Source organism: Arachis duranensis, chromosome 1 (assembly GCF_000817695.3).
Source record: "Arachis duranensis cultivar V14167 chromosome 1, aradu.V14167.gnm2.J7QH, whole genome shotgun sequence".
In the NCBI taxonomy this organism is placed as follows: Eukaryota; Viridiplantae; Streptophyta; class Magnoliopsida; order Fabales; family Fabaceae; genus Arachis; species Arachis duranensis.
The window spans coordinates 65,041,675-65,048,090 of NC_029772.3; the positions used below are offsets into that span (position 1 = coordinate 65,041,675).

The 6,416-nt window shown below is 40.9% G+C and overlaps 1 non-coding gene across 1 annotated transcript; it reads left to right on the forward strand.

Moving 5' to 3' along the window:
• Positions 1 to 6,053: 6,053 nt before the first annotated feature.
• On the forward strand, positions 6,054 to 6,157 carry LOC127742483 (small nucleolar RNA R71). The gene has a single exon (XR_008003758.1). It is a non-coding gene; the product is annotated as a small nucleolar RNA R71 (small nucleolar RNA).
• Positions 6,158 to 6,416: the final 259 nt, after the last annotated feature.

Below are 6,416 nucleotides of genomic sequence, written 5' to 3' on the forward strand. Positions count from 1 at the left end.
TTCCAGTATTACCACCGGATACATAAATGCCACAGACACATAACTGGGTGAACCTTTTCAGATTGTGACTCAGCTTTGCTGAAGTCCCCAGTTAAAGGTGTCCAGAGTTCTTAAGAACACTCTTTGTGCTTTGGATCACAACTTTAACCACTCAGTCTCAAGCTTTTCACTTGGACCTTCATGACACAAGCACATGGTTAGGGACAGCTTGATTTAGCCGCTTAGGCCTGGATTTTATTTCCTTGGGCCCTTCTATCCATTAATGCTCAATGCCTTGGATCCTTTTTACCATTTCCTTTTGGTTTAAAGGGCTATTGGCTTTTTCTGCTTTCAATTATCTTTTTCTCTCTTTTTTTTTTCGCCACTTTTTTTCACTGCTTTTTCTTGCTTCAAGAATCAATTTCATGATTTTTCAGATTATCAATAACATTTCTCTTTGTTCATCATTCTTTCAAGAGCCAAAAATTTTAATATTCATAAACTTCACTATAAAAAATATGCATTGTTCAAGTATTCATTCAGAAAACAAAAAGTATTGCCACCACATCAAAATAATTAAACTAATTTCAAGATAAAATTTGAAATCCAAGTACTTCTTATTCTTTTGTAATTAAGCACATTTTTCATTTAAGATAGGTGAAAGATTCATGGAATTATTCATAGCTTTTAGACATAGTCACTTAACACTAATGATCATGTAATGAAGACACAAACATAGATGACACAATAAGCATAAAAATCAAAAACAGAAAAATAGATAGACAAGGAGATTAAAGAATGAGTCCACCTTAGTGAGAATGGCGTCTTCCTCTTGAAGAACCAATGGAACGCCTAAGCTCCTCAATGTCTCTTCCTTGCCTTTGTTGCTCCTCCCTTATAGCTCTTTGATCTTCTCTAGTCTCATGGAGAATGATGGAGTGCTCATGGTACTCCACCCTTAGTTGGTCCATGAATGAGCTCTCTTGTTTACTCCACCATTTTCTTAGTGATGGGCTTGTCCTCTTCAATAAGGATGTCTCCTTCTATGTCCATCCCAGCCAAATTGCGTAGGTGACAAATGAGATGAGGAAAGGCTAACCTTGCCAAGGTGGATGACTTATCAGCCACCTTGTAGAGTTCTAGAGGTATGATCTCATGAACTTCCACTTCCTCCCCAATCATGATATTATGGATCATGATAGCCCGATCTACAGTTACTTCAGATCGGTTACTAGTAGGAATAATGGAGCGTTGGACGAACTCCAATCATCCTCTAGCCACGGGCTTAAGGTCCGGTCTTCTCAATTGAACCGGATTGCCTCTTGAGTCTCTTTTCCATTGAGCTCCTTCCACACATATGTCCTTGAGGACTTTGTCCAACCTTTGATCAAAGTTGACCCTTCTGGTGTAGGGGCGTACGTTTTCATGCAAAATTGGCAAGTGGAACGCCAACCTTACATTTTCTGGGCTGAAATCTATGTATTTTCCCCGAACCATTGTAAGCCAATTCTTTGGATTCGGGTTCATACTTTGATCATGGTTCCTAGTGATCCATGCATTGGCATAGAACTCTTGAACCATTAAGATTCCGACTTGTTGAATGGGGTTGGTAAGAACTTTCCAACCTCTTCTTCGGATCTCATGTCGGATCTTCGGATATTCATTTTTCTTGAGCATGAAAGGGACCTCAGGGATCACCTTTTTCTAGGTCACAACTTCATAAAAGTGGTCTTCATGGACCTTTGAGATGAATCTCTCTATCTTCCATGACTTGGAAGTGGACGCTTTTGCCTTCCCTTTCCTCTTTCTAGAGGTTTCTCCGGCCTTAGGTGCCATAAATGGTTATGGAAAAACAAAAAGCAATGCTTTTACCACACCAAACTTAAAAGGTTTGCTCGTCCTCGAGCAAAAGAAAGAAGAAGGGGAAGAAGAAAGGAGAAGTAAATTCGGCCAAGATGGTGGAAAGGTGTATGTATTGTGTGAATATGAAGGAGTCGTGAGGGGTTTATATAGGGGTGAGGGGAGGGTTAGGATTCAGTCATTATGGTTGGGTTTGGGAGGGAAAAGTGTTTGAATTTGAAAGTGAGGTAGGTGGGGTTTTTGGGGAAGAGATATGGAGGTGATTGGTGAAGAGGTGATGGGGAAGAGTGAATGAGTTGATTGGTGAGGGGTATTTGGGGAAGAGTGTTGTGGGAGGGTAGGTGGGGATTCTGTGGGATCCACAAATCCTGAGGGGTCAAGGATGTATCATCCCTGCTCCTATTAGGCGTGTAAATGCCCTTACAGTGCAATCTTGGCGTTTAACACCAGATTGCTTGCTTGTTTCTAGCATTAAAAGCCAGCTTTTATTCCTTTCATGGCGTTAAACGCCAGGCTGCAACCTATTTTTGGTGTTTAATGCCAGATTGTAGTCTGTTTCTGACGTTTAACGCCAGTCTGGTGCTTGTTTATGGTGTTTAACGCCCAGAATGGTGCCAGACTGAGCGTTAAATGCCGATTCTGCTACCCTTACTAAACGCCAGTAAGTTGCTCATCCAGGGTGTGTTTTTTTTAATGCTGTTTTTGATTTTTTTTCTTTGATTTTTGTAGTTGTTTTTGTGACTCCACATAATCATCAACCTTAAAAAAAAAAGAAAATAACATAGATAAATAAAATTGGGTTGCCTCCCAATAAGCGCTTCTTTAATGTCAATATCTTGACAGTAAGCTCTCATGGAGCTTCACAGATGTTCAGAGCATTGTGGGGACCTCCCAACACCAAACTTAGAGTTTGAATGTGGGGGTTCAACACCAAACTTAGAGTTTGGTTGTGGCCTCCCAACACCAAACATAGAGTTTGACTGGGCGGGCTTTGTTTGACTCAGCATTGAGAGAAGCTTTTCTTGCTTCCTCTCCATGGTTACAGAGGGAGATCTTTAAGTTTTAAACACAAGGTAGTCCTCATTCAATTGAAGGATCAACTCTCCCCTGTCTACATCAGTTACAACCTTTGCTGTGGCTAGGAAGGGTCTTCCAAGGATGATGAATTCATCCTCATCCTTCCCAGTGTCTAGGATTATGAAATCAGCAGGGATGTAAAGGCCTTTGACCTTTACTAGCATGTCCTCTACCTATCCATAAGCCTTTTTCATGGATTTGTCTGTGATGAGCAGATAATTTATACGCTTTTTGGCATTGTTTTTAGGTAGTTTTTAGTAAGTTCAAGCTACTTTTAGGGATGTTTTCATTAGTTTTTATGTTAAATTCACATTTTTGGACTTTACTATGAGTTTGTGTGTTATTCTGTGATTTCAGGTAATTTCTGGCTGAAATTGAGGGACTTGAGCAAAACTCTGATAAGGAGGCTGACAAAGGACTGCTGATGCTGTTGGAATCTGACCTCCCTGCACTCGAAATGGATTTTCTAGAGCTACAGTACTTTAAATGGCGCGCTCTCAACAGCGTTGGAAAGTAGACATCCAGAGCTTTCCAGAAATATATAATAGTCCATACTTTATTCGGGAATTGACGACGTAAACTGGCGCTCAACGCCAGTTCCATGTTGCTGTCTGGAGTAAAACGCCAGAAACACGTCACGACCCGGAGTTGAACGCCCAAAACACGTTACAACTTGGCGTTCAACTCTAAGAGAAGCCTCAGCTCGTGGATAGATCAAGCTCAGCCTAAAAACACACCAAGTGGGCCTCGGAAGTGGATTTATGCATCAATTACTTACTCATGTAAACCCTAGTAGCTAGTCTAGTATAAATAGGATAATTTACTATTGTATTAGACATCTCTGGGCGCCTAGTCCTTAGACCTTCATGGGGGCTGGGCACTCGGCCATGCCTGAACCTTTCACTTATGTATTTTCAACGGTGGAGTTTCTACACACCATAGATTAAGGGTGTGGAGCTCTGCTGTACCTCAAGTTTTAATGCAATTACTACTGTTTCTATTCAATTCTCTTTATTCCTATTATTCTAAGATATTCGTTGCACTTCAACTTGATGAATGTGATGATCCGTGACACTCATCATCATTCTCACCTATGAACGCGTGTGATTGACAACCACTTCCGTTCTACCTTAGGCCGGGTGCATATCTCTTGGATTCTTTAATCAGAATCTTCGTGGTATAAGCTAGATTGATGGCGGCATTCATGGGAATCCGGAAGGTCTAACCTTGTCTGTGGTATTCCGAGTAGGATTCCGGAATCGAGTGACTGTGACGAGCTTCAAACTCCTGAAGGCTGGGCGTTAGTGACAGACGCAAAAGAATCAAGGGATTCTATTCCAACCTGACTGAGAACCGACAGATGATTAGCCGTGCTGTGACAGAGCACTTGGACCTTTTTCACTGAGAGGATGGGATGTAGCCATTGACAACGGTGATGCCTTACATACAGCTTGCCATGGAAAGGAGTAAGAAGGGTTGAAGGAAGAAGTAGGAAAGTAGAAAAAGAAAGGGCACAGTATCTCCATACGCTTTTCTGAAATTCCCACCATTAATTTACATAAGTATTTCTATCCTATGTTATTTATCTTTATTTCCTGCTTATTATTTATTATTATTCAAAAATCCATAATCAATTATAATCCGCCTGACTGAGATTTACAAGATGACCATAGCTTGCTTCAAACCAACAATCTCTGTGGGATCGACCCTTACTCACGTAAGGTTTATTACTTGGACGACCTAGTACACTTGCTGGTTAGTTGAACGGAATTGTGTCCACACATAGCAAAGAGCCATTATAATGATTCCATACAATAACAAAAAGTACAACATTGATGATCACAATTTCGTCCACCAGTCTGCCATCTCTAATGAGAATTTGGCAGCCTATGCCTTAAAGATTCCTAGTTTCTCCATTATAGAGAGTGGCATTAAGTTTATGCCTGACCCCAGGTCACATAGAGCCTTCTCAAAGGTCATGGTGCCTATGGTATAGGGAATTAGGAATTTACCAGGATCCTATTTCTTTTGAGGTAAAGTGTGTTGAACCCAGGTATTCAGTTCATTAATGAGCAATGGAGGCTCATCCTCCCAAGTCTCATTACCAAATAGCTTGGCATTCAGCTTCATGATTGCTCCTAAATACTGGGCAACTTGCCCTTCAACAATGTCTTTATCTTCTTCAGAAGATGAATAGTAATCAAAGCTCATGAATGATAAAAGGAGGTTCAATGGAATCTTTATGGTCTCTAGGTGAGCCTCAGATTCCTTAGGTTCCTCAATTGGGAACTCCTTTTTGTCCAGAGGACGTCCCATGAGGTCTTCCTCACTGGGATTCACGTCCTCCTCCTCCTCTATGCATTCGGCCACACCAAGTAAGCTTATGGCCTTGCACTCTCTTTTTGGGTTCTCTTCTGTATTGCTTGGGAGAGTACTAGGAGGAGTTTCAGTGACTCTTTTACTCAGCTGGCCCACTTGCGCCTCCAAATTTCTAATGAAGGACCTTGTTTCATTTATGAAACTAAGAGTGGCCTTAGATAGATCAGAGACTATATTTGCTAAGCTAGGTGGGTTCTGCTCATAATTCTCTGTCTATTGCTTTGAGGATGATGGAAAAGGCTTGCTATTACTAAACCTATTTCTTCCACCATTATTAAAGCCTTGTTGGGGGCTTTTGTTGATCCTTCTATGAGAAATTTGGATGATTTATCCATGAGGGATTATAGGTTTTTCCATAGGCTTCACCCATGTAATTCACCTCTGCCATTGCAGGGTTCTCAGGATCATAAGCTTCTTTTTCAGAAGATGCTTCTTTAGTACTGTTGGATGCATTTTACAATCCATTCAGACTCTGAGAAATTAAATTGACTTGTTGAGTCAACATTTTGTTCTGAGCCAATATGGCATTCAGAGCATCAATTTCAAGAACTCCCTTCCTTTGAGGTGTCCCATTACTCACAGGATTCCTTTCAGAAGTGTACATGAATTGGTTATTTGCAACCATGTCAATGAGTTCCTGAGCTTCTGTAGGCATTTTCTTTAGGTGAATAGATCCACCTACAGAATGGTCCAATGACATCTTAGACAATTTAGACAGACCATCATTGAATATATCCAGGATGGTCTATTCTGAGAGCATGTCAGAAGGACACTTTTTGGTCAATTGTTTGTATCGTTCCCAAGCTTCATAGAGGGATTCACCTTCTTTCTGCCTGAATGTTTGAACATCCACTCTAAGCTTGCTCAGCTTTTGAGGAGGAAAGAACTTGGCTAAGAATGCCGTGACCAGCTTATCCCAAGAGTTTAGGCTATCTCTAGGTTGAGAGTCTAACCATGTTCTAGCTTTGTCTCTTACAGCAAAAGGGAAAAGCATAAGCTTATAGACCTTAGGATCAACTCCATTGGTCTTAACAGTATCACAAATCTGCAAGAATTCAGTTAAGAACTGAAAAGGATCTTCTGATGGAAGTCCATAAAACTTGCAATTCTGTTGCATCAGA